Raw genomic sequence first — 12,555 nt, 5'->3', positions numbered from 1 at the left:
AAAATATGCAATTAAAATGTTTAACAAATTCATTTGCTTAGTTTAAATTACAAAGACAAGGGAAATTAAATATGCGAAATATATAAATGATTAGCAGTTATAGGATTTATTTAAATGCATTTAAGCATAATTAAGCCTAATTAAATGCTTTAAAAAATTGAATAGAAATAACAGTTTGTATACATAAAATTAATTGAGCTAATAAAATGTTGTCACAGAAGTTTCATGTTTTTTACTGTGAAAAATTTTGTTAAAGAAGCTCTGAATACTTATCTCTTATATGCTATGCTTATTGTATAATTCGTATATTTTTCTTTAACATTATATATATCGAATTTTTCATTTTCCAATGTTGTTATATAACTGTTGGTTTCTGAACCTTTCGACTTGTCTAATATATAAAAATGATTTTTTTTGTTCGAACCTTGTGCGCTGCCGAACCGTTCAACCGATTGCGATGAAACTTGGACAATTTATAGCTTGTACCTGTGCAAAGGTTATATTTTAAAATTGACAATTGACAAAAGACAAACAGTAAATGGATAAGCAAATGTCGTTTCAAACTAATCATACATACATCAAACAAAATATAATTATTATCAACGGTTCCAATCAATGTGAGTAAAATAAAATCGAAAATATTTAGTGAAACCGCTATATTTTTTCTTCCATTTAATGAATAGTCATCTACTCAGGATGTTGCCATTCAGAGTACACAATATTTTGTCTGAGTTAAACCACACATACTATTCAGAGTTTATCTCACACGCAGAAAATAGAATTATTATTTAGATGCCGATGTAGTTAAACTAAATAGAATGGAATTTTTCCGGAAAAAACAGTAATTTTTCTATTTATTCAACCGAAAGAAATTTCGGTTGAATAAATAGAACACGATATACAAGCGTATATCGTGCCAATCGACAAACAATATGTCCCCAAAAGTGCGTCACTTAATAGATCTACCAGCGCAGCACGTAGAAATAAGCCAATTCGAACTTCTGAAAAAACGAGGAACGAAAAGAGAGCAATAAAGCAGACTTTTTACAAATTAGGATTTTACGTGTTTCAGAATCTGAAGATCAACATTTGGTAATAGTCGAAAGACAACGTTCATATGCTACCTGATCACACGCATCAGATTCAAAAGACCAATATGCGGCAAGAAGCGAGGCAACTATTCTTATCGAAAAGTCGATTGGAGAATTTGTGCTCTTTCCACGCATTCCCATTATTCCCACCGTCATGCCTTTTGATGTCAAATGACTGCAGATCCCCGTTCGACTTGCTTTCTTGATGACCATCGACAAGGTGGAAGGTCAGTGTGCGGATGAACCTAGAAAATCCATGTTTTTTTCACATGGCCAGTTGCACGCTGGATGCTTACGAGTCGGGCATTCAATAAATTTATTTGCTTTTGTTGAAAATGGAAGAAAAAAAAATACCCTATATTTACCCTAAAACATTTGAATAATAAAGTCAAAAAATAGAATAAATATTTTATGTACTTCTCCTTTATATATCATTAAATTTCAAAAAATAAATATCCTTCTTTCTATCATTCTCAAAAAAACGAACAAGACAGCTATTTTAAATTTCAAACGATATTTCCAAAAAAAATTTCTTCTGCGGCTGAAACGCGCAGGCTACCAGCTAGTATTATAATATTTTTCACGTATATTTATTCAGTGTACTTTTAAAATTTTTATCTCCAGCCTGAAATATAATATTATTATTTTAATAAATATATGTCAAAATCTTTTAATAAATAATTATATTCCTTGATTTTGTTGGGAATGTACAAGAAAAATAAAAATTACTCAAGATAAGTAAAAATGTTAAATTGAATTCATAAAGAATGAATGAAATAGAAGACTATCAAGAAATCTTAAATGAAGGATTTCTAATAAAAAAATTAAATATCATTTTGAATAATATTGAACGACTTATAATTGTATTAGTTTATATGAAAATGTTGACGAAAATTAAAGAATTTTTAAAGTCATTTGGATATTTACATCATGAATTTTAAATTTTCACTTTTACTGTCATCTGTATTAAGTATAAAACATAAAAGTCATTCTGAATCCTCATCATTAAAATTTATTTTTACTAATCATAGAGGATAATGTCATTTTCTACCCCATTATTGATTATGATATAATAATATTTGTAGTATTCCTTTGCATTCTTCCTTCTGGAAATGCATGTGCAGATATGACTTTCCCATAATGTTTATTTTTTATAGAATATTTTAAACTGAAGCTTCTTTTAATTTTAATCTTTCAGCATATATTATTACAATTTACTTATAGAATACAATGACTACTCATTTATTAAAAATAATAAAAACAGTATGAAGAAATTTCCTGCAGTTTCAGAAGCTAGAATCATTTTCATTAGAGGGTGAGGAATCTATGAAGTGAATGTCTACAGGGCCTTATACATGTTACAAATGTCCTTCACTGTAAACTTTGAAGATTCTGGGAAACAACTGGGAAAGTGAGTGAGTCCTATTTATGTATTATAATTCCTTAAATACTTAGTTGATGTTGTTTTTGATTTCCTCTGAGAATAGTGAAAGTAGGTTAAATAAAATGAAGAATTATAACTTATTTCAATTAATATTTAGTATTATTAAAATTTTATATTTATGAATTGAATATGAATAAATGAAACGATAAAATTGAATGTAGATTGAATGTAGCAAATGAAAGACAGAAATAAGTAATCATGAGTATACATAAGTTTTTTTCAAGACAGACGATTAAGAATTCAGTGGATGTAAAAGTGAAATGAAGATTGCAATAAGGAATAATTTTTAAACAGAATATTAAATTAAATTTCACATTTATTATACATATTTTTGTATACTATATGAAACATAAAAGTATTCAGATAGAAGACCAATTTATCTAATATCCTTAGATAAATTGGTTTTTTTAAGTAGTAATTTTTAAGCAGTATTTTAAAAAAAATTATTTGCAGCAAGAGAGAACTTAATTAGCTTCATTTTTACCATTTTGTAGTTGCTAATTAGAAATTTAATTTTTTCTGCAAATGTTTTCCCTAGGAATTAATTTGTTTCATAATTGTCTTTTTCTTGTTTTCTTTAATTAGAGAAGCAATAATTCTTCCATATTCCTTCATTAGACTTCATTGCATTTTTCTACCAGTTAAATTTTCTTTTTTCTTATATAAATCTTTATTTCCCAAATTTCCCCTATGCTTAATTACAATGGAAAACCTTAAAGATAAAACTAATTTTAGCTTTTTTAAAAAAATATTGTTGAAAACTGAAATATATTGTTCTCTCGAAAACATTTATAAAACAGATAAATGATTTAAATAATAGAAATACATTTTCTATTATGCGGATAAAACAATTTAATCTTTTGGATTCAGAGTAGATATATGTACTTTATTTACCTTTATAAATATTTTACAGAAAGAGTTTTTTATTAATTATCATTAGGCGTTTTATGAATTTGATTGTTTCACTTTAATCATCAATAATGATTCATTACTATTAAATCGAATATTGTCCAATATTCGTTATTGTTGCCGAAATTTCTTCATAATTCTTTTTTTAGACCATAATTCCTTCAATATAAAATAAGTCTATTGACATTATTGACACAATAAATCTAATTGTATCGAGATACATATACGATGACTAAAATATGTTTTCCAAAATTAGTATTGCATTTATTTTAAAGACCGTTGCTTGTTCGTTAATTTAATGGACATTTTTATACTATGCGTAACGAACATGTTATTCGTTACATTACGAATACATTAACATTAACGAATATTATAAATTAACGATTTTGTATTTTTACGAACAAAGATTTAGTATACATCAGACATGAGCCTAGTACTGTAAAAGGGTGCAATTTTGTCTTCGAAAATTAATCACCATTTTATAGATTTTGAATTTATGATTAAAATCTATAATTCTGTGTGGATATCGAATAATAGAAAACGGCTATTGAACGGCTATCTACCCTCTGTATTATCGGCAGTTTTAATAGAGAAATTTATTTCCGATATTACAACCATATAATTATTTCTGTATTGCGTTACGAAAATAATTTTTACATTATGAATTTGGATGAACAACAAACTAAAGAAAAAAGAATTAATTTTTTCGTGCATTTTAAGAATTAGTTCTGCAAAAAAAAAAAAAAAAAAAAAAAAAAAAGATGATTATTATTCATGTCAAATGAATATCTCGATCGAAATTTTGAAGTGACTTTCATATTTAATTGCATTTTAATACATTATACATTCAGGGTAGTAAACTAAATGGATGAGTTACATAAAATGATAAACTTTACTTTAACGTTTTTAATTTGAAATATATATATATATATATATATATATATGAATGAAAAGTGATCACTTGTTGAAGCGTCCCATAGCACCCAAATTTGGTAGAAAAATACTTTGTAGCGCAAAATTGCATACCCCAACATATTTTTAAAATTTTTATTGGCAAGTATAATTAATTTAATATAAGACGGATTTTTAACCAATTTCATCGCTAATATTAGACAATGTGCCCTACCATTTAATGTTGGATTCAAGTGTCATTTTACATTACTAATAAGTAACATGGTATCAATGCGTTGGAATAAGTAGAATAAATATTAAATGCCACACACATGCGTATTATGGAAATGTGACTTCATGTTTCTTGAATTTTACAGGAAGACGAACATAAATATTTTAGAAGATTGTCATAATTTTGATATACATTTAAGATATGCTAGTTCAGTGTAAGATTATTAAAATAATTTTAGGTAAATGTCTATCAAAGCTTCAAGTTTAAATATTTATTACATAATAAAATTAAACACTTCATTTTGGGAAGTGACTAATCTCTATCCCTATTAATAATAATAATGAATATACATTAGTGTTGGTACTTTACAGGTCAAACCATTTGCACAACGGCTATCAAATTTAATACATGTATACCTAGAAAATCCAAATGTGCACCTCTAGTCCATTTTTTTTAAATTTTAAGTAACTAAATATTTAGTCGATTTTTGACTTTTATTTTCGGGATAACTTCAGTACATATTGTTGTAAAAAAACGAATTTTACCGATTCTTATAATTGAAAAAAAATTATCTTTTAAAGAAGGCTAATATAAGTACAAAATATTGTTGAATTTTGGCATTTGTTTTTCATTTTTTGTCTGGTATCCAACAATAGATATCAGTATTGCCCTGAAATCCAAACTGTTTTTATTGTTTCCTCCAATGTATTAATCCAATTCTTCCTGTGATTTTATTCCATTGTTGAAAGCTAAAGAAGAATTATTTTGTTTAGTATATGTATAATTTACTGAAAAAATAAAGAACATAGAGGAACCCAGTGCTTACGTGTTTATCATGCCATGATGTTATGTAACTGTCTCTATTAGAGAAGTCCATGCTCACGTTAGCCAGAACTTAACTAATGCAAAATAACACGGCTTTAATGTCAGACAATTTGGCGGAATCATACATGAATGGACATGTAAATGATTATAAGGTATATAGAAATGATTTATCTGAAATCATTTATAACCAATATCTCCCGTGAACAAACTAATTCAACATCCGGTGAGCCTCCAAAAAGGCTATTAGTGTTAGACAATTTAACGAAGACAATTATTTCACGTTTCAATTATTTTTATCGTGAGAGATATTGAAATTCTGGATTTTATTACTTTTGTTTGTATTCTGCCAAAGTAATTGAATAAAAAAATGAATAAGAAACAGAAAAGTTTTAAAAAATGTTAAAACCATACTTTGATATTAAATCTATAATGAATAACAGTAAAGTAATGATGATATCGCTTTTAAATAATTCTAACATGAAAATAAAGCACATTCAATAGCACCCCTTATACTCAAAATATTCAAATTATAAAGTACAGTAGTTTATTCCATCAGTAAAATATGATACATAAAATTAACAGTGAAATCTGCAGTATCTAATTAAATGAGAAAATTTTGGAGAATTGAATCGGAGTAATTGAATTCCCATTCGAGCATTTACCTTGGGAATATTCAGACAATGCACTTAATTGAGATAGAAATTCCGTGAAACAGCTTTGTCTGTTCGCTTTTCAAAAGCGTTTCACTGCATCAAATGATCAAATATGTTAATAATGATAATCAAATAAGTCACTTAATTGTGTTTTAAGTACGAACTGATTTCAGCTTATTTCAATAATTCATATTTCACTTCTAAGAGAAATGTAGTTATGAGTTTCTAGTCGTATTGAAGATCCACATTCCTTAGAGATATCATTAGGAAAAGTACGCTTTAGTATGTTTGTATATTTTAGAAATTAATGGGAAATTTCAAAACTTAATATATCTTAACATTACTCAGGAGATTAAAATGAATTGTTCCTTTCGAAATATTAATACATTGATCTAAATTTTTGATATAAATCTTTATTACTTTGTTGGATCAAATAATATCACAGATTTAGAAAAAAAGTAAAATAAGTTTCGGAAAGGGTCTCATTTATGACAAATAACATTTAATTCCAATTTTTCAGTAATTCCAAAAATGATAACACGCTTTTTTTACTATCATATATAGGATATAGGATTTTCTTTCACAAATTCTTTTCATATTTTAGGAGAAATAACAAAAATAAATTGCTTTAAATTTTCAAACATCATTTTTTTATTTTATTATAAGTATTTATTTTACATTCATAACTACTTCTTCCAATATTTAAATAGCGGAAGTAGGTATTTACATGCTTTTAAAATTTGTTAAATATAATAAAATGTTTTGCTTTTATTCTGACCCTCTAAATTTATTGTTATTTCCTTTGTTCCTGGTTTTTCACTTGCTTCTGCATTTTCACACTATAAATGCCATTTCAAAATCATTCATATTTTTTTTATTGTAGATATTACATTTCAATTAGAAAAATAATTTTTGTCACTTAAAATATCCGAAATTTTGTAATAGTAACTGTGAAAGATTCGATATTGTTTGGCTTTTCTTTAAAATACTGTAATTACTTTATCTATTTTTTGTTTTTGTTTCTTAAAACACTTTTATCTCCAAAGACTGAATTATCAATCAACTGTCTCCATGATAAAAAAAAAACCCTTCATGTAGTGATAGCTCTTTGATTTTATGAATTTGATACATTTTTAATGCATGCATACGCATTTTTAATGATTATAGACCGAAAGGAACTATGCTGAATGACTTTCTTCTTCGAATAATTATAACAAAACTTCATTTAAGAAGGGCACAGTTTTCTCTATTATAAATTGCAAATACATATTTAAAAAAAAGATTTAGAATATTAACAAATAATTCACTCATTTAATTAATAAAATTTTAGCATTGCTACTACAGAAATGGTTCTTAAATGCTTTATTTCCCTTTTACGACAAGACCGAGTGCAATAGATAGAATTTCTTAAAATTATATCTATTATACTATGCATTAACAAAAAATATTGATAACCGCATAGAATATAATAAAAAAAAACTATATTATTTATATTAATTTGTTATTTTATAAATACCAAGAAAAATGAGTACTTTCTATGAATATTAAGCAAAACTATACTGCCTAGCATTAAAATATAATTACAACTACCATGATTAATCGAAATAATAATTTCTTTTAAGAATTGTTTGGTTTTTACATTTTATAAATATAAGTTTAATATTATAAAGGCAAAGGTGGAATACCATCTACACATAGGATGAAAATAAATCAGTCCTAAATCACTGAGAAATAGAATGACAACAGCAGCATCTTTCCTCATGCTTCATAAATAATGGAAAAAAATATTTCTTCAATCCTGAAACAAACAAAACTTTTTCTGACAGTTTGGAAAGTTTTATTTACAAATATTTTCGCCGTAGAACTACAAGTTCTTTTCAAATGAAAATGAATGGAATGGAAAGAGTTTCAGCTACTATTTGTATTATGAATAGACTTCATTTGACAAGAGGGGCGTTAAAACGTAAAAAAAGTTTATTTGCTGTAATAATACAATATTCAGTAGCTAATATTACTTCCGTTTGGGCATTTTTTGAATCAAATGTTGCAAACAAATTGAAAGAAAAATCATGAAATAATTACCAGTAATCAGCCTTTTTGTTTATATTTACATTCAAATTAATTCATCAAAATTTTAGTAGATTTAGATTTAATTCAAATAATAAAAAAATATTCGTGAAAACATATTTTTTTTAATAGAATGTACAAATGACAGACAAAAGGCAATAAAATGTTGGCTAGGAAGTAGAAAAAGCAAATTGAAGAAGCTAAAACCCCATCTAAGATTAGTTAGATTTAAATTGTTAATAAATAGCAATATATCATGAAATTGTTATAAGCGAAAAGAAAGATGGGATATTTTTTCAGTTGACAAAACAAAGGATATTCTTTTAGCTAACGTTAAGCATTCCAGCTTAATGGAAATTCGACAATTACCCTAGATATTCTTGTCACACTAAATGATTTATAGAATCTTTCCAGATCACGTAATAGGATCTTATTTTCTTCTTTTAAATCGAAAGCCTTTTTTCTTCCATTTCGTGAATTGTAATCCCTTTTGTGAATGCCATTTCTGGAGAACTTAGTTGAAGTGTTGTTCAGTGATTTCTCCATCTAGTTAAAGAGAAAAGGGATTAAGTTTTCTGTCTATTCGATGAGATTAGTTGCTGAGATTGCAAGTTAAAAAAATAGGATTTCGATATGCTAAATGTATTATAATGGAAATGTCATACGGAAATAAATAATTTTTGCAATGAAAATGCAATGTGGAACCGTATATGTAAAAGTGGGCAGCAACATGTAGATTTCCTTTAGTGGATTTAGTGACAAAAAAAGAAAAAAAAACAGATTAAGTGAGCAACACAACATACAACAACTTACTTTAGCAACAGAACGCAATTTTCATAAATCGCACGATACAAATAGCGAAGCACTTAGAACACTAAGTCTTTTAGCAGTTAAATTAAATACTCTAAAAGTTTGTTGTTGATAATGCTTGAGTTGTTGCTGATGTTGCGTTTGACTTGTAATAAAGTTTATGCAATTCTATCTATTGTCTTATCAGATTTCTTTAAATCTATGCTGCACTTTAGATCTAATATGCCCTTTTATTTAACTAAGTTCAGTCTTAAAAAGCCCATACTATAACAAAATTCCCCATTTATTGCCTCATTTGAAAGAAAATGAGGCAGTAAAATGAGGAATATATATATAATGAGGCAGTAAATGAGGCAAATATATATATATATATATATATATTATTTGTGATATGTATTCTTTACAAAGTAATATATAACAACTTTAAAAAAAGTCATAATATATTTGAAAATATATTATTCATTTTTAATGGTAATTTTTATTTTGCAAAGACACTTTGATAGGATTATAATTATCTTTCACATTTTTTAAATTTAATTATTTTTTAATCAGATAATTCAAAAACATTTTTTATGCAATGATAGTTTTGGAAGGTATGGTCAACAATTTCCATAGCTAAATAACATTAATTACTCACCTGTAAATCATTAAGCTTTTTTTCCCTCCTCATTAAAATTTGTTTAAAATCTGTTTCTTGATTTCTGTTACTCTTCTTTCCTCACTTAAGTGAATAGAAGTTTTTGGTCAGTTTTATCCAAATAATTTCAAATAAAATTTTTCAGTTTCTTTAATTGATGAAGCATTGAATTGTACAGTGCTTTTGCAGAATTAAGTGCTATATCAATGTTTAAAAAAGTAGTCCGAAATGTTTATATAGGGATTTGATTATATTTCTTTGTTTTCATTTGAAAATATATAAAAAGACCAATTTCTGCGTGTGTGTACGTTAGTGCTACATATAGAAATATATGTATATATTTATATATAATATATAGAGAGATATTTATAGCTAGATAATACAATTTTTTGACGCATTTTTTTAATGTGGCCAGATGGTAATTAGTAAAAATTCCATTTGGAATTGTTTGTATTCAGGAGAAAATAAATATATTTTCTTTTTTTAAACTCAGTGAATCTTCAATAATACAGTAACGAAAGATAGAAAAAAAAATAATTCATACATGCAAGTAAATTTCTGCAAAATAATTTAAGACTGAAAAACATTCAGGAAATAAAAAATAATCCCTTCTGTATTAAATTAGAATCTTCCAACAGATATCCACTCCTAAGATGCAGGAAAGACTTGATTTCAGGAATTTCAGAGCTCGACACGTCTAAGTGATTTTAAGAGTCTTTAAATTGGAAGAAAGAATCGGTTTCCTTTCCTTTCAAATGGAAGGACTTTTTCCTTCCATTTCGAAGGGTGTAATTTCTTTTGTGGGTGGCACTTCGAGAACACTTTACCGATGCACATTTCTATGATTTCTTCATCCACTTAAAGGAAGAATAGGATAGAGATGCCTTCCTTTGTTGAAATGCGATCTTGTTAAAGCTGCAAACAGAAAAGTAATATATTGTAGGATTTACTATCACTCAAAATATTATATTTCCATATTATTTGTTATTATTTGTTCATCCATATTTCCATATTATTCATTTAATCCGAGACATCATTAAGATTATTCATATTTCAAAAGCAATTTAAAAATTGGCATATATCTATTTTATTTATAATGACAGTTATCTAAAATATTTTTTGGAAGCAGCTCTATATTTGCTCTTTGTTATTTTTTGTATTAAAGTGATTTCAAAACATTTCTATATGTTTCTCTTCATTTCATAAATTTTTTCTTGACGAATCCTTTCATAGTATATACAAACTATTAATAACTTAAATAATAAATATTTACTGTTATAAATAATAAATATTTACTGTTATAAATAATAAATATTTACTGTTATACTTAAATAATAAATATTTACTGTTATACTTAAATAATAAATATTTACTGTTGAAAAAAAATACTAAACAGTAATCGAAACTCTAATTTAAAACATCGGATCATAATAATTTTTCACTCGATTTATCTGCATTTATATTATTTTTAAAAATTTGCTAATCGAAAGCAATAATTACTAATAATAAAAATGCATTTAATATCGTCTCGACGTAAGTGTGGATAATTGTAGAAACTAAAATAATACAAAAGTTATCATATTAAAATAATTTAAAATATTTTTAAAAAAAATTAAAATTAAATCAAAACTGCATGGAAATAAAACTGATGTTACTCAAAATAGTTTTTAAACTTAAAAACACATTTATATACTTTTTAGGGTTATATACTCAGAGCAAATCAGGAAACCCCCCAAAATTTCAATTAAATGTTTGAATAGAAATATATTTCATTTATTAAAAAAAAATTCTTTTTCGTGACCATGTATCAACTAAGAAGTAATTAAATATAAAATTTGGTAAAAAGTCTTAATAATGGGATTTTTTTTTAGAAAGCTTTGAATTATTTTTACATTATATATGTCGCATGATGATATTTACTAACATAATGCGGGTTTAAAAACATCATGTGATAAAAAAAAATCCGAATGCGATTACAACTCTAACAAATTATAACTTTCTGTCACCCTAATACTTTCAATTATAAGACTTAATTTCAAATAGCTCAGTTCCTTTCAAAAACTATTTAATTTTACCATTTTCCTTCTGACTCTTAAAATAAAGAAGAAAAAAAATGACAACATGAAAAAATCTGATTCTTTTTTCTCGTTTATGAAAATATTGTGTTTTTACTGATATCATCATGGAATATTGAATTATAAAATATGTAATCATTTTTTGGAAATTTCATATAAATTAAGATGCCTAATAAAATTTCATTTTTTACATTATTTTTTCAATTCAATTCTTTTAAAGATTTTGGCTAACAGTCGGAGTTACAACCAAACAAATTTTATATTTAAAGAAATTAATGCTTTTCCCGTAAGTCAATAATGTTTTTTTTTTGTTTTTTTTAATACAATTTAAGAAATTATCATGATCAGAAAATAATAATTGATGAAATTTAAGTAATAATCATGATCAGAAAATAATAATTATAACAGAAATGAATGAGAAAAAGTAATAATTAGGTAATAAACATAAGTGACACAAAAATAAGTAGATTTAAAATATGTTCCTCAGTTTGACATTCAGCACTGAAAACAAAATATGTTCTATTTGGAAGCATACATATTAATTACCAATAAATAATTAATTTCAGTGTCTCCTTCATAATATTTGTGATTATAGTTTGAAAGAAATCTTGCAAATAATTAGATATTACAAATCTGTAAAAGAATTGTAATCTGCGTTTTTAAATCTGAGGTGCAATAAAAATTGATTTTATATCATCACCAACATTTATATAATCGCATTCGACCTTCATTAAGCATGATAAATCAAATATCATTTCTAGAAAAGATGCTTGAAATTTTTTTTTTAATATCTGAGTAATCAATATTTTATATTAGTTTATTTTTAATAACTATCTTGTCAAAGAATATTGACTTTTTCAAGGTATTTTATATTTACTTTATATGACAATGGTAAAATATAATCTTCTAGATATGTATCTT

Source organism: Argiope bruennichi, chromosome 4 (genome assembly GCF_947563725.1).
Source record: "Argiope bruennichi chromosome 4, qqArgBrue1.1, whole genome shotgun sequence".
In the NCBI taxonomy this organism is placed as follows: domain Eukaryota; kingdom Metazoa; phylum Arthropoda; class Arachnida; order Araneae; family Araneidae; genus Argiope; species Argiope bruennichi.
The sequence above is the reverse complement of the archived record's forward strand: the minus strand, read 5'-3'. Positions refer to the sequence as shown.